Raw genomic sequence first — 21,909 nt, forward strand, 5'->3', positions numbered from 1 at the left:
CATATTACAAGGTACAGCGAGAGTACAGCGCGGTAAGGTCATTAGATACCATTTGAAATGGCATGACATCATATGCATTTAGGAGATAACATAACCAAGTGGATTATGTACAAAAAATTTCCAGTCACCACTATCACCTTCATAGTTGCAGGCCCAATGCAATAAGTACTTATTCCAGCTGTGGCTAAAACAATAACACCAAACAAAGCATTTGATGCTAACAAGTATGAAACATTACAAATTCTTCAGTCATATCAGAAAAAAGGGACTACTGGTGGTCATTTGGGTTCTGCTCATGTGCATTTTCCAGTCTTTTATTTCACAATTTAACTTGTTCTTTTACCCAGTTCTCCCTGGGTACATCTACACAGGGATTAACGCCCCACAGTTGGCTGGCCTGGGTCAGCTGACTCGGGCTTTCGGGGCTCCGGGGCCAAAAATGGCTGTGTAGACATTTGGGCTTGGGCTTGAACTCTGGGACCCTCCACACTCTCACAGGGTCCCAGAGCTTGAGCTCCAGCCCAAGCCGAAACATCCACACAGCAACTTTTCAGCCCTGGAGCCTGACCCTCACGAGCCAGAGTTAGCTGACCCAGGCCAGCCATGAGTTTTTTATCCCCGTGTAGACGCAGCCTAAGTAACAGATACATTCTGCCCTCTCCATACCCAGGGAACACCACTGTTTTAAGTGCGGCACCATCGTTAAAGGTAATCTACAAAGTGGATGAAGAACTGGGGGGAGAGTGTCGCTCTTATTTTTAACTCTTTATAAGGTGGTGCTGGGGATTCACAGTGCAGGGGATGTGAAAGTGGGCAGCGAGTGAGTGAGTGTGAGTGTCAGAGAGAGAGAATAAGAACTGGCTGGTAGGTTTTTGTTAACAGTTTCCTGGATGATTTTGCAAAGCTGTTTAACAAAATGCTTATTGTATATTATAACACATAGTATCTGTGCCTTGGGCCTCAGGTTGCAAGGTAAAACTTTATAATGAATTTCCTGATTTCTGTTCACTCACATTCTCACCTTTAACACTGTATTAAACTTACAGCAGTACTTTGCTACTTTGCATTAATGACTGAGATATCTGTTCCAAGTTAATGGATGAATTATTAGTTTAAATTAATTAGTGAATAAACAGAAAAAAGCAAGCATTACAAAATATATTTTAATTGGCGTTTTATTATTTAGGCGAATACCTCATGACGTACTACTATATGTGCTGTAGTATATTGTGTACAAATATTAAAGAGTCTCTGGCTTCAATTCAGGAAATCTCTGTTCAGAACTGCATTTAAGCATCTGTTTATCTTAAACACCTCCTTGACTTCAATAGGATTTAAAGTGCTATCTTGAGTTGGCATGGACTTAAGCACATGCATATGTGCTTTCCTGAATCGGGACTTTTGGATTGGGAAAACAGACTACAGCACTTGGATGTTTTAATTTATGATGAGACGGGAAGATGAATTATATAGTGTGAAGATTAGCAATGTTGTACTGCAGTTGTCTGCATGGAAACTGTATATAGAACATTGTTATTCCTTCTCTGTGAATATATTCATTTTACATTCCAACCTATTTAATGTAAGATTTACATAACAGTGAAAATCTTTTTATTGTACATAACACCTAAAGACTTTTTGAACATGACAAGCAAAATTAGTTCACAACAGAACTATGCATCATTGCTCTCTAATCACAGTGTATTCTATGCATATATCTTTCCTGTACTGTAAAATGCTGTCCATATGCAGGAATGCCATAGCATGATAGGCTCTATTATAAACTGAGCAATGTCAACAGGAAAAGCACAACAAAACTCTCACCACCTCATCATTTCTGTATACATTTCATTCACTGATACTTCAGGTGGCTGGTTATTGCTGCCATGAATCCTAGCAAGTGAGCAAAAGAAGTGTTTTATTTAGAATTTAAAATTTCAAAAAGAAGCCAGGAGAGGAAAACAGAATGATGTTTTTCTGGTTGCAACATTAAATAGGAATTTGTTCTTATATCAAGGATACTTTGCAGAATAAAACAGTCAGATTGAATACTAAGAAGTGAAGTGTAGATATTAACCAAAGTGATATTATGAAGGTTTTACTAAAAATATATTACCAAGCATATATACAATACAATTCCCCCTACAGACCTTCCACCTGAGGAAAAAATGAAGGGTCTAACTCACCGTAGGGGTAGGGATAGCTCAGTGGTTTGAGCATTAGCCTGCTAAACCCAGGGTTGTGAGTTCAATCCTTGAGGAGGCCATTTAGGGATCTGGGGCAAAAATTGGGGATTGGTCCTGCTTTGAGCAGGGGATTGGACCAGATGACCTCCTGAGGTCTCTTTCAACCCTCATATTCTATGATTTTACTCCAATTTTTCATTGATGTAACTGCTGGAATCAATAGAGTTACCCAGGCTACCCCATTCCTCACAGATTTACAATCACGCTTAGGTTAACATACCTTGTGCATGTCGGCATGCCATGTGTACTAAGTGAACACATATACTGAGACATGACAACCCACAGCAGCACAGAGCATGCAGTAAACATGGGTGAAATCCTGGTCCACTGAAGTCAATGAGAATTTTGCAATTGACTCCCATGAGGCCAGCACACCAGTTATGCAAGTTGTGACTTTGCCTGACGTGCACTGCACGTCAGCAGGGCACTGAAAGGGTTAATAAACAAATATTTTTAAATTATTCATTAATCTCACCCCTCCCTTATATTCTCCAACTTCCTTTCTTATCCCCTATACCAGGGGTCAGCAAACTTTCAGAAGTGGTGGGCCGAGTCTTCGTTTATTCACTCTAATTTAAGGTTTTGTGTGCCAGTAATACATTTTAACGTTTTTAGAAGGTCTCTTTCTATACGTCTATAATATAGAACTAAACTATTGTTGTATGTAAAGTAAATAAGGTTTTTAAAACATTTAAGAAGCTTCATTTAAAATTAAATTAAAATGAAGAACCCCCCGGACCGGTGGCCAGGACCTGGGCAGTGTGAGTGCCACTGAAACCAGCTCGCGTGCCATAGGTTGCCGACCCCTGGCCTATACGTTGTCTCTTCTTCTCCCCTTTCTCCCACCCATGAGCCGCTGTTGTACATTCTCTGCCCCTTCTATTGCCCACACCCCAGTCCCTCGGCCGCTTTCCCAACTGTGCCTGCTGTGCTCTGGGTGCTGGCAGTCAAATGGAATTTACTGCACCCCTGCTTTTTAAAGCTTTGTGAAGTAGGATTTTTGTCAATTACACTGGACTGCCAGCACCAGGAGCAAAGCACAGAAGCTGGAAAGTTCAAAGGACAAACCAGGAACTGAGCAGCTGGGGAAAGGAACACAACAAAACAAGGGAAGTGCCCTTTCCCAAGGGATCCTGGGTGTCTAAAATCAACATGTCCTGAGCAGTCCGCAGGGAGGAGGAGATCCGGGACCTCAGGTTAGTGAAAACTCTAGAGAAATTACACTGACATCACCAGCCATGACAGCAAAGCCTTGCTGGTTTGCCACCAGAAACTCAAGGTGAAATTTTTTACGTCTTATTTTGTTATCAGCCTAGAATGTTTCTATCTGAAATGTTTCTTTGTGAACTGAAGTACAAACAGACATTAATACCAACAATATTATGGAGGCGTCAGTAATGACTTCACAGCGAAGGTTCATTTGAAATTTATAGTTTAAAAGCAGAACTTTAAATCCTTCCATTTCACACTTTAATGATTGAATTGCATCTCCAAACTTGACCCAATAGCTCTTCAGAGAATAACTGCATTTCCAATGTCAATTTTTGGTAAGATATTTGCTACCTTTTTCAGAGAAAACATTTTAAAATGCTCCCTTTGCTATAATTTGGCACTCTTCCTACCCATTTCTTTGGGTTCCACACTTAAACAGTCTCTCTTCCCACGGATGCCGAACTTCACACACACATTCTGAGCACAACGTGTCAGACAGTTATTCATGATACCCTCCCTGATTTGGCCAAGATTATCCAACAACACTACTTATATCCTACCCATGTATCTTGGGTACTTAGATGGCCCCCAATACTACAGTACCTGAGTACCTCTCAATCATTGTGTATATCCTCACATACATCCCTGTGAGGTAGGGAACTACTATTCTCCACATTTTATAGACAGGGAACTGAAGCATAGAGAGGCTAAGTGACTTGCCCAAGGTGACATACGTGGTCTATGGCAAAGCAAGGACTTGAACCAAGGTCTCCTAAATCCATCAGCTACTTGTGTTTTGGCAGGTTTCCCTGCCAAATAAAGCAGATTGAAAAATGTATTGAAAAATCATGTTAATTTTTCAACAAATTTAATTTTTATTTAATTTTTCTCAACTGCTCTGTCCCTGACTCACCTGCTGTTGGGAAAGACTTGAAAACAGAGCACAAATAGGGTAGGCTCTGGGGTGGAAAAGGAAGCTCTGGAGGGCCAGGCAGAATGACTGGTTCTAGAAAAGGCCTGAGGGGTTGAGCAGGTCTCCAGGGAGACGGAGCTTTCTAACAGGGATGTGCATGAGGTGGATGCAGCCAACCATTTCAGTGCCGAGGTTTCAGCACATCAAGTGCTCCACACAGTGCTGCTGACTCAATGCAATGAGGAGCCATGATCGCAGTGTGATGGGGAGCCCTTGATTCGCTGACCACCCCAGGCCTAACCCAGGGATTTTAAGCAAGGTTGCTTTTCAATATCACCCCATGTCAATTTACCAACACGAACAAACCACCCTTCTGCACTTAACCCATCACCTTCATTTTGTTCTAAAGTTACAAAGAACTATATGGTTTAAACATGAACATGATCCAATGCACTGATGAGCTCCCTGCTATGATGCTAAAGATAGAAACAGAATTGCGCGGGGGGGGGGGAGACAATTCCAAGAAATCTTTGGCTTATCCATTATTATGCATCAGGTTTTTGGAGCACAGAACAGAATACTGTCAAGATGAAAATGACAGGATTATTTTCTAATCTCTCAGTGATGTCAATTCTTTCAGAAGCTACAAGTGCTGAAAAAATTAGCAAAATGCTAAAAACGACTTAAGTTTTGGAAAAAGATCTAAAAAAAGACAATTGAAATTAAACTCCTACATGTGCGTCTACACACACTGTATATATTTGAACACTGAAAGTATTAGCATTAGCAGTCTTGCGCCACCTCTGAGTCAGGCTTTCAACCAAAAGCATCACACATGGAATCCAAGTGGAGCTCTGTGCATACAGAACAAACCTACTGTACTGTGTGATTCTTTTTCCTGTATAGTAAAAGAAGGAGTCATCCAAAAAGAAAACCTAAGAAACACAAATAGACTCTGACACACAGTAGCAAACTTAAACCTTTATAGCCGACAGACTTTACTGTCCAATTAGCTTTTGACAAGCAGACAGACCTTTCGGCAATTTTATTTCTAAAAGCTTTCAGAGCAACATGGCGCTGGCTAAGTACAACAGCAGAAATGGCTTACATAAAATTCTGAAAATAACACATTCACTCTAGCACGCCAACACACTATTTTTAATTGTGGCTCATTAACGATGTAATAGAAGAAGAATTATGTTCACTTCCACTCCCATTCCATCAATACAGTGAGATAATAATGCTGCTGTGCCATACCAAAAGGAATACTTATGCTTTGTAATTTAAGTAATCTAATTGAAAAGCAGAATGCAGTGATTCATTCCTTGCTCTATGTGCAACTGTAATGTGTTTTTGCATATCACAGGGCTCAAGCAGGTGCAATAGGGTGGTTAATATAAAATGCAAGTAAAACAGACCTGGGAAACAGGAACAAAAGTCAGTTGAAGCCCTAAAATCTTTTTTAAAAAAAGTTTTATTGCAAACCAGGAGAGCTTCACAGAAACAGCTTGCAACTTAAGGCCTGCAAGGTTATTTAAACCAAGTTCATATTTAAAAAAGTACTGTAGCATTCTGAAGTAATGCTCCAAAACACTACAATTTAAAACAATGTTACTGTAGGACAAACCATGGAACGTGAGCATATTGGGCCTGATCCGAAGCCCACTGAAGTCAGTAGATGTCTTCCATTGACCTCATTGGGGTTTGGATGAGGCCTATTCAGAGTAAACAGTGTATGCAAAGAAATGCCTACAAGAACTGCGGAGCTTAGGAACAGAATCTCCAGCCGCACCATCCTGTGCCCGTTCAGAAGCCCAGTTGCAGGCACTACTGCAGAACAGAAGGGAAGTGGTGGGACGGTGTGGACACAGCCCAACTGTTCCCCACCACAAACAGTGCTTAGGTCTTTGTGGATCCATGCACACAGTGGACCCTTTTGCCATAACTCTCACCATACCCACACACTACCCCTTTGATGGAGTGCAAAACTCCACAATTGAGCAACAGAGTTCCCTCACACAGGTTTCTGCTGTTTGGTATGTTAACAGAGAGGAAAGAGGCTGTTTCCGCTGTCTGGGCTACTGGCCTTGCAGATCCAATTAGGTTTTGAGCCGTTACTCAAGTAAGTTTTCCGAAGAATATTTTGCATTTCATCTAAACCCCCTTTTATCCAACAATCTTTACTTGCTTTATGAAGAAAGGTAATTATTATTCTCTTTTTAAAGATGGAGAAACTTGAAATGTACAGGTTTCAGAGTAGCAGCTGTGTTAGTCTGTATCCGCAAAAAGAACAGGAGTACTTGTGGCACCTTAGAGACTAACACATTTATTAGAGCATAAGCTTTCGTGGGCTGCAGCCCACTTCATCGATGCATAAAAAGGAACATATAGTAAGAAGATATATATATTCATACAGATAAGTTGGAAGTTGCCACACAAACTGTGAGAGGCTAATTAGTTAAGATGAGCTATTATCAGCAGGAGAAAAAAAAACTTTTGTAGTGATAATCTAGATGGCCCATTTAGACAGTTGACAAGAAGGTTGAGGATACTTAACTTAGGGAATTAGACTCAATATGCGTAATGACCCAGCCACTCCCAGTCTCTATTCAAACCCAAATTAATGGTATCTAGTTCGCATATTAATTCAAGCTCAGCAGTTTCTCCTTAGAGTCTGTTTTTGAAGCTTTGCTGTTGCAAAATTGCCACCCTTAAATCTTTTACTGAGTGGCAAGAGAGGTTGAAGTGTTCTCCTACCAGTCTTTGAATGTTATGCTTCCTGATGTCAGATTTGTGTCCATTTATTCTTTTGCGTAGAGACTGTCCAGTTTGGCCAATGTACATGGCAGAGGGGCATTGCTGGCACATGATGGCATATATCACATCAGTAGATGTGCAGGTGAACGAGCCCCTGATGGTGTGGCTAATGTGATTAGGTCCTATGATGGTGTCACTTGAATAAATATGTGGACAGAGTAGGCATCGGGCTTTGCTGCAAGGATAGGTTCCTGGGTTAGTGTTTTTGGTTTGTGGTGTTTGGTTGCTGGAGAGTATTTGCTTCAGTATTTGCTTCTGTCTGTAAGTGAGGACTGGTCTGTCTCCCAAGATCTGTGAGAGTGAGGGATCATTTTTCAGGATAGGTTGTAAATCTGTGATGATGCGCTGGAGAGGTTTTAGTTGGGGCTGAAGGTGATGGCTAGTGGCATTCTGTTATTTTCTTTGTTGGGCCTGTCCTGTAGTAGGTAACTTCTGGGTACTCTTCTGGCTCTGTCAATCTGTTTTTTCACTTCAGCAGGTGGGTACTGTAGTTTTAAGAATGCTTGATAGAGATCTTGTAGGTGTTTGTCTCTGTCTGAGGGATTGGAGCAAATGTGATTGTACCTTAGAGCTTGGCTGTAGACAATGGATCGTGTGATGTGGCCTGGATGGAAGCTGGAGGCATGTAGGTAAGTATAGCGGTCAGTAGGTTTCCTGTACAGGGTGGTGTTTATGTGACCATTGCTTATTAGCACAAGGATAAGGGGAAAATGGCCCAAATGGCAGTTAGGTATCTTACTACCTACTGTGCCTTTGAACATCTCTCCTAAATGACTTGCCCAAGATTACACAGCAAGTCAGTGGAAGAATCAAAGTACAACCCACTTCTTCCAAATCCAAATCCCTGGCAATAAACACTGTACCACACTGCCTACTTTAAGGCTATTTCAGTGCTTTTAACATCAGATGCACCTAAACGCTGACTGATATATAACCCAGCAATACCACTGTCTGGATTGCTATGCTCTGCCTCTTTAGAGAGTAGGCACTATTCCACTGAATGACAGTAAAAAGAAAGGCAATTTACACACACGTTTTTCAGCAGTGTTTTATCGTGGCAAACCAGCACTTGGTATGACGTGGACTAGGAGTCATATCATAGTCAAAAAAGCCTTTCACTGACATGTATGGCCCAAAATTCGGCAGTCCCATCTCATCCTTTGCAGAAGTAACATCTACTGCCTTGTTTTGTTTCTCCTACAATAGTTGGCCGCAATACAGATACTCAGAAGTTGGATGGCCAATGAACTAGCTTCTCATGGTCCTTTCGGTATTCACGATGTTATCAGTGAGAGCAAAGGATACACAGAATCCTGAACACAGGTTTTTGCAGTTAACTAGATGGGGGAATGGTTTTCAGATATTTTGTTTTTAAAAAGATTTATTTGTAGCTTTAAGATATCTTATGTGTGTGTGCAGTTAATGATAAAGAGTCTTTGGCCAAAACTGTCCAACCTGAATGCATGAAGTCAATGGATGATGCAGATGTGCAATCTATATTTAGGAGCCTAACTTTAAATTACCCAGGTTTGAAAAAAATTGTCCTGAACTTTTTGGTATTTAATTATTTTTAAAATATTTTAATTCATCATTAAAAGAAAAACTGCATCCATTCTTCTAAACTATAGTCCAGAGGTAGAATGTTATTAGGAAGAGGCCAAATTCACTGTGATAAGAAGTTCCCTGTTCATTCATGCTTACAGGTGTCTCCTACCTTTTGGCAGGTCAATATATCAATGCCAGCTTTCCTTTGCATAACAACATGAATAATATTATAGCAGGATAATATGTTACAGATGAAAATACTTTATGTCTCACTGTAATCCATTCATTGGTTTATGGATCCAAAGTCCCACAGGCGTGTCACAAATCCACATAATGTCCCTGAGTGCTGGATTTGAATCTCTGACGTAGCTGGAAGACGTGTAAAACCACAAATAGCCAGACAACTCCCTAGAGACCATGCAGCTATGACAACTGAAGAGGCCTATGAAGGCAATGAGTGAACAGGAGGAAAATGAGCAGGGGAAAAGTGTGCAAAGACCACTATATATGCACAAGGGAGATCAAAGTCAAGACAATATGATTCATAGATTCCAAGTTGAGAAGGACAACTGTGAACAGTTAGTCTGACCTCCTGTATAACACAGGCTGAAGATCCTCCCCAAAATAATTCTTGTGTGAACTAGACCATATCTTTAAAAAAATATTATCTAATCTTGATTTAAAAATGGCCAGGGATGAAGAGTCCACCACAACCCTTCATAAATTGTTCCAATGGTTACTTACGCTCACAGTTAAAAAATTGCACCTCCTTTCCAGTCTAAATTTGTCTAGCTTCAACTTTAAGCCACTGGATCGTGTTATACCTTTCTCTGCTAGACTGAAAAGCCCATTATCAACATTTTGTTCCCCATGTAGTTACTTATAGACTGTGTTCAAGTCACCCCCTAACCTTCTCTTTGTTAAGATAAACAGACTTGAGTTCTTTGCACCTATCATTATAAGGCATGTTTTCTAATCCTTGAATAATTCTCATGGCTGTTTTCTGAACCCTCTTAAATTTCCAATATCTTTCTTGAATTGTAGACACTAGACACTGTATTCCAGTAGCAAGTGCCCAATACAGAGGTAAAATAATCTCTCTATGCCTACCTGAGCTTCCCCTATTTAGGTTTCATGGGATCATGTTAGTTCTTTTGGTCTAAGCATCACACTGGGAGCTCATGCTCAGCTGATTATCCGCAACTCCCAAATCTTTTTCTGAGTCACTGCTTCCCAGGATGGAGTCCCCCATCTTGTGTGTATGCCCTTCATTCTTTGTTCCTAGATAAATACATTTCCATTCAGCTGCATTAAAATGTATATTGTTTGCCTGTGCTCAGGTTACCAAACAACCCAGATTGCTCTGTATCAGAGACCTGCCCTCTTCTTTATTTACTACTCCCCTAATTTTTGTGTTGTCTGCAAACTTTATCAGTGATTTTATATTTTCTTCCAGGTCTTTGATAAAAATGTTAGATAGCTTAGCACCAAGAACCTGCAGGATCCCACTAGAAACATACCCACCACCATGGTCCCTCCTTCTCTCCAAACCCATGTGTGTGACCACTAGGCAGCTGGAGCATCACAAGTCCACTCAGTGTAGCATAGTATGCTCCAAAGTGGATTGGCCCATAAATTTTGGGCTTCACAGGGCTTTAAGGCCATGCCACTGAACTCCTCTGAGACCCTGCAAAATCCTCACTGGACAAGAAAGTTTTAACTCCAGAAAGGGACAGGGCCCATTGGAAAAAAAAAACACATTTGTGTGATGGTTGTTCAGAACCAAATAAAGTGATCCACAGGTCCCTGAATCAGTGTACTTTTGCCACAAGTATGCTCAAGAAAACGGTTTCTGCACTTATACATAACTGATCTTGGGAAGAGAAAGGGGCAGGTCAGAGACAGGCAAAATGTTATTTAATAATGCCGCTTTATAACCTGTGTGCTCTTCCAGTTTTATGGACGAAGTTAAAAATCACCCTCTATTAGAAATGACCCTAGACCACAAAGTTCAGATCTGGATCCTAACTTTCCCAAACTTGCAAGCAGACCTAGATTCCAGGTCAGACCCATGTCTAATCTATACCACTATGCCTTTTATGGCCTTTATAATGAATAGCCTCGCTGCGGGATCACAGTACTGGTTTCATTCATATTTACATTGCTATTTTGAAAGACAATGCACATGATTTAAAGAAAGTGTTGGAAACTTTTCAGATTTTGAATATTTTGCCTTTTGTAGTTTACAGCCCTAGTAGACAAATGCTACTTCAGCTTCAAGTCATTTAATTTTTATATGGCTTACTAATAAATGAAAATCAGAGGGACTGCTCATCAGTACTAAATGGAACATACCCATAGGAGGCACTACAGGCAGCCTGCATCTCCCTAAAGCCATGCACTGTGTTGTTTCATGACACTCACTCAACCACACACAATAAAGCTCCCTCTACTCCCTCCCCAGAACCTCCCTTTTACAAAAGCTTACACTCACACATGTAAACAAATGAACAACTGCACTATGTGTCTGGCAGCCTGTAGCTCTCCTTCTGATTCACAAAAGGCACACCCCATTGAAAAGATCCACATGCAGGAAACTCTAAGCAAGCACACATATTAGCAAAGCCTCATTTCCACTTAACACAAGTTGCTTTGGAAACCAATGCAGCTCACTGGGGCCTGTGCCCTAGAAAACCTTGTGCCCCAATACGAGGGTACATAAGAAGGGGTGGACCACTACCACTTCAGCTCCTTTTCAACCACTAAAGAGGTTATTTACCTTGTCCAGAAACTGGAGTTGTTCGAGACATGCATCCCTGGAGGTGTTCCACGAGCTGTCCTCTTTCTCCTCTGCCTCCGAGTCCCTTGCTAGACCTTTGTGACTGAGAAAGAACTGGAGTGGGGGCAGTGTCTCCCTTCCCTATATACCCTTATATTAGGGCACAAGGGTGTCTAGGGCCCAAACGGACAATTCTGACAAAAATCTCTGATCAAGAGTGCATGGGTGCACATATCGTGACATGGAGCACTCATTAAGACATGACCTGAAGAAGAACTAGGAGGATACTAGGAAAGGAAAACCATCTTGATTATATTGGTCTGAGGTCAATTCTGCACCAGGGTTTAAAAAAAAAAAAAAAAAAAGAACTACACAAATAAAGGACATCACACTGGCCTGACATAATTGCAGATCCAATATCTTATGTTCCACAAGGGCTAGAAACAAATGAACGTTTTGTATCACTTCTTTTTCTTAGCATATGTGCAAGCTGCCTCAGGTGGCATGTAACCAGGATTCATCACCCAATTCAGTCTGCTGGTTGGCTCATTAACTTCCCCGGCCTGGGCCGGGTACTGACAGGGAGCACGACATGAAAACTGGGAATATCAGATAGTCACGATAGGTTGTGAGATATCAAACATTAGAAGAACATTAAATTGATTCAACATCTTCCTCTTGCACTAGCTGAATTCTGACATTATTTTGATCATCGGCTACCTGAAGAAAGGTTAGCTCTAGAAAGCAATGCTTTTTACCACCTGAAGGCATGGAAGAAACTAAGCAATCAGATGGCATAAAGTAGTAATCTTCAGGAGTTTGCAAAGATTCTTAGTTATTGGACTAGTATGAATGCTTTCAGGACTAGTACAATTTTCCAAGCAACAGCCCTAAATCACGGACCAAAGAGGAAATATGTTGATTCCCAGCGCTGAGCTTGTGGATTCCAAAGAAACTTACTGACTTCATTCCTATGAAGCACATATAAATCAGTGTCCATGGGCCTGCTATGCTCTCCTCCACTCTGCAGCAAGGAAGGGAGCAAACATGTACAAATACCATCCAGATTAGTCCAAGCAATGGGAAAAAGAGGGCAGGAAAGGGATACATTGTGCATTTTACTCTTCCCCACCCCGCTGTAATCTTGCTGTAGGATTTTGAGCAGCATAGCTGGATGGGGAAGAGGAACACATTTTCCCCTTCAGCAACCTGATGTTCCAAGCTCATGACCTGCTTTTCTGACTTCTTACCGTTCGCAGTCGTCTTGGAGCGGAGCAGTAACTGTTTGCAGTGCTGTGGTGCACTGGAAATCCTCCTGAGTATTAAGGCTGGTCCTTACAAAAAGAACGTCAGCTCCATGGCTTTTCAAATCCCCTTTCTGAGAGCTGACTAATGCTCAGAGATACTAGTGGCACCATGACCACGGTAGCCAGTCATGCTGCTTGAGGAAGGGGGAGTGAAGGGCAATAGTGCATCAAGATGCAGGCACGCAACAGAGATGTCCCAAGACCCAGGGGGTTGCTGTTGGAATTCCTTGGTGGCTCTCATGCTCTGCACGGGCCTGATACCACATTCCCTGCCCCTTTCACACCATAGCTAACCGTTGTCCCATGAGAGAACACAGCAATTCATCCATGCCCTCAACTGTGCAGGTTTCTTACAGTAATTTTCCAACACTTGTATGTGGAATGGAAGAAACGGTTTGGTTTTTCTATTCAGAAAGGAGGCCACAGGATTTTTTAATGGCTATTTATATAGTATGTTCAGGGATCATAGTTTTACAACTGTACTGTATTTTTGCCCTTACTCAGGACAAAAATTCGGTCATTCCTTTTGAATGCGAGCAAAATAAAGGCCTGGAAAATGAAGAACAGAGATGAAAGATGAGGTTCTTCATTGCAATTCATATTTAAACCCTCTTTATTTAGGAAATGCTAAAACAAAACAACACAAAGTAGTCTGAGTGACAGAAGTGCTGATTCTGCTGTTATTCAAATATTGATGCACCATTTATAGCTCTGGTTCAGAAAGGAGACTTTACTGTTTTAACTGCACCAGTGAAGAATGTCACCAACAAAGCAGTTAAGCCAGCCAAAATATTAAAGATAAAATAAAATTAACAGACCTCTGTAAGAAGTCTGATATTCCAGGTGAAGATTTTTAAAATATATAATTGAAAGGTACCTATTTAACATAAAAATACTACTGCAGACTGCTGTAAAATCTGATTACTAATGTCAGTTCTATAACAATAAGAGATTGTATAGGCATTTTCCTACAATCCACTATATTTTATAGAATACCTTTCTTGAGATGGGATTGTATAATATGGTCTCTGATCCCACAAATACTCATGCATATGAATAACTTTAAACATGAGAAGCCTCATTGATTCAACTGGGACTAATCATTTGCATGAAGTTAAACACCTGCATATGAGTCTGCCGGATAGCGTTTGCTCAGGTAGTTAATTTCAGAAACATAAGTACACTACTTTTTTTTTTTTCTTCTGGATTTGCCATTAAAATTTTATGTTATTTTTACTTACACACACACGCACTCATCTATCAATGCAGGTTATAAAGACATCCTGAGATTCAAAAGTTAATAATGATTACATTAATTACAATCGAATTTGTGCCAAAACCTTTTCTATCACTTACCTCAAATCATCTGAGCGTGTTTCAAGATGCAGTCATAAGTCTCTCTTTTTCCCCTCAGCACACTAGACATTGCAGCCTTTTTTTCTGATGTCTCATATTAAAACTTTTCCATTGTGCTCCAGGATACTTAAATGAAAACAAAACAAGAAACACTCAGAATGAAAATGTCACTTCAAGTGGTTGCTAGGTGGCTCAGGGGAAATCCCTGACCTTTCTCCAATGTATATTTTATTTCCTAAAGCAACTGTGTTAACTACCCAGAGCAGAAGCACTCGGATGACTGTTTTGTAGGTTGCACTTTTCCCCCTCAATTGCCTTAAACAACTTTGAAGTACTTTTAAAAAATCATGTTCTCTGGTACACTATACTGTACTATAGTATGGTCGTTAATGAACAAATGAGTACCTCATTCAACAAAATACAAAATTGCATGAGGGAAAGGAAAGAACCACCGTAGATGCAAATCAGAAAAATATGTTGTGTTAAATAACAAACTGCTACAGTAGTGATCGTTCATGATTATTATTTAAGGAAGATTTATGTGACGTTTGATTGACTGCCTAAAGATCCACACAGTTCACTTTGTCACATTCATCTTTTTTAATACTGATATGTGGGAAAATATCAGACCAGACAGTAAATATGTACTACAATATTTTGGAATTTACAGAACACAAGACAGACTGGCTGAAGGAGGGAGGAAAGAAGGGTGGGAGGGTGAGTGAATGAGAGAGAGTGACTCTCTGTGTGAACTCAAATGTGAAATTGCAGAACTATTAACTATAGTTTGTAACCTGTCCTTTAAATCAGCTACTGTACCCAGTGACTGGAAGATAGCTAATATAACGCCAATATTTAAGAAGGGCTCTAGAGGTGATCCTGGCAATTACAGACCTGTAAGTCTAATGTCAGTACCAGGCAAATTAGTTGAAACAATAGTAAAGAATAAAATTGTCAGATGCATAGAAGAACATAAACTGTTGTGCAAAAGTCAACATGGTTTCTGCAAAGGGAAAGCATGTCTTACTAATCTATTTGAGTTCTTTGAGGAGGTCAACAAACATGTGGACAAGGGGGATCCAGTGGACATAATGTACTTAGATTTCCAGAAAGCCTCTGACAAGTACCTCACCCAAGGCTCTTACGTAAATTAAGTTGTCATGGGATAAGAGGGAAGATCCTTTCATGGATTAAGGACTGGTTAAAAGACAGAGAACAAAGTAGGAATAAATGGTAAATGTTCAGAATGGAGAGAGGTAAGTAGTGGTGTTCCCCTAGGGTCAGTCCTAGGACCAATCCTATTAAACCTATTCATAAATGATCTGGAGAAAGGGGTAAACAGTGAGGTGGCAAAGTTTGCAGACAATACTAAACTGCTCAAGATAGTTAAGAACGAAGCAGACTGTGAAGAACTTCAAAAAGATCTCACAAAACTAAGTGATGGGGCAACAAAATGGCACATGAAATTTAATGTGGATAAATATAAAAAGAAAAGGAGTACTTGTGGCACCTTAGAGACGAACCAATTTATTTGAGCATAAGCTTTCGTGAGCTACAGCTCACTTCATCGGATGCATACTGTGGAAAATGCAGAAGACATTATATTTATAATTTTATAATACATATTTATATATTTATTCATATATATTTTATAAAATATATTTATAATGTCTTCTGCAGTTTCCACAGTATGCATAGAATCATAGAATATCAGGGTTGGAAGGGACCCCAGAAGGTCATCTAGTCCAACCCCCTGCTCAAAGCAGGACCAACTCCCAGTTAAATAATCCCAGCCAGGGCTTTGTCAAGCCTGACCTTAAAAACCTCTAAGGAAGAAGATTCTACCACCTCCCTAGGTAACGCATCCGATGACGCATCCGATGAAGTGAGCTGTAGCTCACGAAAGCTTATGCTCAAATAAATTGGTTAGGTGCCACAAGTACTCCTTTTCTTTTTGTGAATACAGACTAACACGGCTGTTACTCTGAAACCTGATAAATGTAAAGTAATGCACACTGGAAAAAAGAACCCCAATTGTACATACAATATGATGGGGGCTAATTTAGCTACAACTAATCAGGAAAAACATCTTGGAGTCATCGTGGATAGTTCTCTAAAGACGTCCAAGCAGTGCGCAGCAGCAGTCAAAAAGAAAAACGGGATGTTAGGAATCATTAAAAAAGGGATAGAGAATAAGACGGAGAATATCTTATTGCTCTTATATAAATCCATGGTACTCCCACATCTTGAATATTGCGTACAGATGTGGTCCCATCATCTCATAAAAGATATACTGGCATTAAAGAAGGTTCAAAAAAGGGCAACTAAAATGATTACGGGTTTGGAACGGGTCCCAAACGAGGAGAGATTAAAGAGGCCAAGACTTTTCAGCTTGGAAAAGAGGAGACTAAGGGGGGGATATGATAGTGGTATATAAAATCATGGGTGGTGTGGAGAAAGTAAATAAGGAAAAGTTATTTACTTGGTCCCATAATATAAGAACTAGGGGCCACCAACTGAAATTAATGGGCAGCAGGTTTAAAACAAATAAAAGGAAGTTCTTCTTCACTCAACACACAGTCAACCTGTGGAACTCCTTGCCTGAGGTTGTGAAGGCTAAGACTATAACAGGGTTTAAAAGAGAACTGGATAAATTCATGGAGGTTAAGTCCATTAATGGCTATTAGCCAGGATAGCTAAGGAATAGCGTCCCTAGCCTCTATTTGTCAGAGGGTGGAGATGGATGGCAGGAGAGAGATCACTAGATCATTACCTGTTCGGTTCACTCCCTCTGGGGCACCTGGCAGTGACCACTGTCAGTATACAGGATACTGGGCTGGATGGACCTTTAGTCTGACCCAGTATGGACATTCTTATGATACGATACAATTTTGATATTCCCCACAATCACCAAAAAAGCATGAATGTTTTTGATTTTAAAATAAGAGATTAAGAGTTACACCAACATGCTCAATCTTCTTTTGATTGTAGTAAAACAATAGGTCAGGTTTACCCTCATGTACAGCCATTTATGACAGGGATGCATTTGGTCCAGTATTTAAGGTTTAAGCTGTCTCTTGCAGTATTAAATGACTTAGTGCTTTGAACCAGCACTGCGTTCATTTTCTCTTTGAGAATCCTTCATCCTATTTCACAATCCCCTTTGGATTCTGGGTATGTTAGTTATGGTTTTATAAACAAATTTTAGAACTGTATTTGGAATTGCTATACAAAATTTATAGCTAAATTCTCCCCTCTGCTACACCTGTGAAACCCCCACTGAAGTCAAGGAAGTTTCACAATGTGACTGAGGACAGAATTCCTGAGCTTACGTGCATTTAAGCCAAACTGTTTGTTTGCTTTTTTTCAGCTATGTCGGACAGGCAGCACTGAATAATTTTTTCCATTGTTTTTAATTAAGAAGTGGAGTCATTATCCACGTCTCTCTATGACTGTGCATTCTTCTGCAAACACAAAGTAACTTTTCCAAAAGTGGTCAGTGATTCAAAAAGTAAAATCAGTGATGGTGCAGCTCCAGTTGTAAAAAATACCGGGAACAAAAACTCATGTACTTCAGAGAGGGCGGAAATACCCCTAAACCCCTTACTACTTTTCTTTTAGTACCTGCACAGAAACGGCATGCATTTCACCAGTCCCTAAAGCAGTTTACATTACATACAGAACCCCAAACCTCCTGTTTAAGTAACTATAGCCTGTTCCTGCCCACACTGGTCTCATCCATTGAAGGCTTATTTACATTGATAAGCATTGATGTGAGTGACTGCACTGACTTCAAGGAGACTACTCTCACTCAGTGTGACTAGGGATTGCACAGTTAGGCCCACTGACCTGTGGGAGCAGGATGAGACCCTTTAAACTTGAGACCCAAATACTGAAAAGCCTGGAAGTTCAAAGTTAAGGAAGACAATCTATCTATGCCTCACCCCACCTTGCAAACAGTATTAATTCAAGACAAAATGTAATGGGCATGAGTTACCAGCGATCAGCCTTTGCTATCAACTTCCTGGCTTCCCTGTGTGTTTGTGTCACAGTCTTTGTGTTATTTAAATGTAAGGGATGGAAAGTTCTATTTTAAGATCTACAGCAACATAAAATCTTTTAATTCTCACTTTCACCTTTATCTTTAATTTTTGTAATAAATAAATAATGTTTATTTACGGCCAGATTCCCTGCTCTGCCACAGACTCCCTGTGTGACCTTGGGCCAGTCATATAACATTTTCAGAAGTGCCCAAGACTTTCAGTGAGATGCAAGCTCCTAAGGCCCAGACTCTCAAAGGTATTTAGACGCCTAACTCCACTGAGAGATACCTTTGAGGATCTGAGCCTTAGTCACTTTTGAAAATGGCACTTAGGCTCCTAAATCACTTACATACTTTAATCTTTCTGTGCCTCAGTTTCCCATCTGTGTAATGGACTCAGTAGTATGACCCTACCTCACAGTGAGGACTTGTGAGGATACACTGAACAAAGATTGTAAGGCACTCCGATACTATGGTAATGGGAACCAGGGCCAAGCACAATGGCTCGGTGATCATAAATAATTAATAAATAAATATTACTAAACAACTACAATATACAACTAAGTAGGTAAGTGACAGACACATTTTAAATAGCACCTTAATCAACAAAGCAACCCACTGAAGTCCAAAAGGCCCCTTGTAGAGCGAGGTGCTACTCAAAATAAGTAACAGTATCAGAATCTGGTCCTTAGAAAATACAAGCTAGGAAACACTTTGCTGGATTGTACTTTTATCAGCACTACTGCCTTTTCCGGAACTCTCTGAGCAAAGCCATCCATGGAAGGCTGAATGGTTTCTGAGTAGTCACAGAACTGTTTTATATAGCTGCTTGAATCCAGAAGCTGGGGCTTTAAGAAAAACACTAAATATCGCGAGATTTCTGATAAAAGGCGTGAGTTGGCAATACTGTAAAGAGTCTTTCTGCTGGATTGCTTCATACTTGCATTTGTCTGAGGGTGTTGTCTGTGCTAAACTGACCAAGATAGTTTTCCATCCCCAGCAATTTGTACTTAATCATTTTAACATGTCTGATTACAATAAAAACCAACAAAAACCACAACAGTAGAAACAAAGAATCAAGAAAAGAAAGAAATTAAACCCCAGGACGCACTACACAGGAAGAGTTTTAGATCATGCCTCCCCCTGTGTGACTGCACAGGGGCCGGGAAGAGAGCGTACAGTGAACTGTTCCCCTGCACAGATGCTCTCACACTGACACAGATAATCCATCTCTAAGTACTGGGGGGAGAGAACGGGTGGGGATGACTAGAACTGCCTGCACGACTTACTAGCTCCAGAGGTGATTCTGGTCAGGGAATGGGCAGAGCCATGGCTCCACTCCCATGTGCATCAGGATGCAGTCAGGGCCAGACTAGGGTAACCCAGAGCCCTAGAGACACTCCCATGCCACCAGAGGAGGGAGAAATTATGACGGCCAGATTGCTCCCCCCAGGCAGTGGTGGGAATGGCAGGAGGGTGCCTCTTCCTCCACTCAAGCAGTGGCAGGGCCCCTCACCTCAAAGAGGGGATGTGCTCTGCTCTGGTGACGTATGTAGTACTCGTTGGCTTCCTCTCTGGCATTAGTGTCTGCTGCTGGTCTTCCCTGCACTGGAGGCTGTCTGCAAACTCAGACATCTGCGGCACTCGGATTCTAAACAACTTTGCAAACGAGAGGACTAGAAAAATACATTCTTTTTAAAAAAAGGCCCTGAAAGCTGCGGTGGTGACTTTATCACATGGCTTTCGCAGCCTAAGGCACACACCTGTTGTCTCCAGGCCTTCATCCAGCCCTGAGTGGAGAGTTTGCTTATCATGTTAAAAGATGTAGCAAGACCTGCGCCACACCATGCTTCTCCTTGTGCCCAGGAGGAGGCGGGATTATGTCTTCAAAGGCGTAATCTTTCCTGACACCACCACTGAGCTGGAGACCTCAGACATGTAGATGGCAGAAATAGGCCTTTGTTTTAGAATTTCTGTGTAGGTACTCCTCTGCCACAGTATCAGAGCATGTACAGCGGGGCAAAGTGGGAAATCAATACATTACAATCATGAGGTCCAGCCCAGTTAATACCTTCATGATTGCTGCCACTGAACTGTCTGGGAGGCCCATGCACCGCGGGATTACAAAAGTTTGCTTGCTTTAAAAAACTAAGTTCCAATATCGGAACCACTGCGCTGCCACCTGCTAAATGATTACTGTCTATACTTCCTATCTGGACAATCTGGTGCCAGAAATAAGGTTCTTTCATAAAACTTCAATATGCACATGAAAAACGGTAAACACTATATTTAAACAATTATAATTGTCTGAGGTAAGTACACACAGATGTTACAGAGAGAGGTAGCGTATTTCGCTGTAGCGAAATATGTTGCACCTGTGTATAGTCTGCATATTTAAATGTAGGGCCCCTAGAAAAATTAAGAAATGTTGGGTCCCTTGAGATGGATTTTGAAGGGAGCAGAGCAGCTATCAGAGCACACTGCCTTGAGGTTCTTCCCTCTCTTACTCTCTGCCTTTAAAAGGAGCTAGCTCAGCATTTAAAGACGAGATCTGTATCTTGAACTCCACCCCACCTGTAGGCTGGCTATGTTAGGCTGGATTTTCAGTAGCATGTGTTTGTTTATCGACAGGTAGTTGTCCACAGAGTGAACAATCTAGCTCACTTAGCTATGTTAAAATAGAATTCTCCTCATGCTATGGAAAACAGGTAATTTTAGCAGAAACTTTCTGTCGCAACACCAGCGATCACACCATTAACATTCTTCAGCTCTCTGGAGCTGACCAGCCTCCAACCAGCAGCAGCATGACAACCAGCAAGAGAAGATAATGCTTTTGGACACCACCAAGACCATTAGTTGCAGTCAGGGAAGCAACAAAAGCCTTAATGTAGAATAACAAGGACCTGGGCACTAGAAGAATTTGTTGGACGTAAAAGGACTATTTAAGCCAAACCCTTTCCTTTAACGAGGAGATAGGATACGGAAGTAGATGAAGTTCCCATATCAGCTGTCATGCCACATATTACAGAGAAGATTTGTAATTGTATAGTGTTTTGTTATTCCCCCGTCATCTGTATTTCCACTTCCTTTTTGTCAGCATGAATCACTAGACAAGAACTTCAACAAATGATGGGATTGGTAATCAACTCTGTGGATCGCTGACAGTCCAATCCAGGAACCCAGGTTTGTCACACTTGTCAGACTGACTCTCACACCTACCCTACTGGGGTAATAGCACATTTTTTAAAAAGATGTGTAGTATAGCATCAAGTACATACAATATCAAGATAATATTTCCACAACACCTCACTATAGTAGTGCCTCCATTTCGACATCTGTGAAACGGGAGTAATGATGCTGACCTCCTTTATAAAGCGCTTTGAGATCCACTGATGAAAAGGGCTATAGAAGAGCTAGATTTAAGTATAAATTATATTCCTTTTCTACCTCCAAACAACCACAGCCACAAAAACTTGCTTAAAAACAGAACACTAGTTGAGTAAAAAATCCTTAACTAATATCTTATTATTATTGACCTCAAATCAGCAAGGAACTTGAGCACATACGTACTTCAAGCATTGATTTCAATGCGGCCACTCACATGTTCAAAATTAAGCACAAACTTAAGGGCTTTGCTAGACCAGGGCTGTTATTTGATAAGCTTAATAAGTGTGTTTGGCATTGTACAAGTC

General features: G+C 40.9%; 1 protein-coding gene across 13 annotated transcripts in view; it reads right to left on the reverse strand.

Annotated features, from left to right (window-relative positions):
* Positions 1-21,909, reverse strand: part of ATXN1 (ataxin 1) — a 279,929-nt gene that overhangs the window by 193,899 nt on the left and 64,121 nt on the right. For 10 of the 13 annotated variants that reach the window (XR_012157326.1, XM_073331971.1, XM_073331974.1 and 7 more), the window contains one exon: positions 14,176-14,301. The exons of 1 other annotated variant lie outside the window; for it this stretch is intronic. The gene's annotated coding sequence lies outside the window, so the exon portion shown is untranslated. Of the gene's footprint in view, positions 1-9,006; positions 9,176-11,512; positions 11,616-14,175; positions 14,302-21,909 lie in introns of all 13 variants that reach the window. 2 more of the 13 variants (XM_073331972.1, XM_073331973.1) reach the window with 2 other exon arrangements.

This window comes from Lepidochelys kempii, chromosome 2 (assembly GCF_965140265.1).
Source record: "Lepidochelys kempii isolate rLepKem1 chromosome 2, rLepKem1.hap2, whole genome shotgun sequence".
Lineage (NCBI taxonomy): Eukaryota > Metazoa > Chordata > Testudines > Cheloniidae > Lepidochelys > Lepidochelys kempii.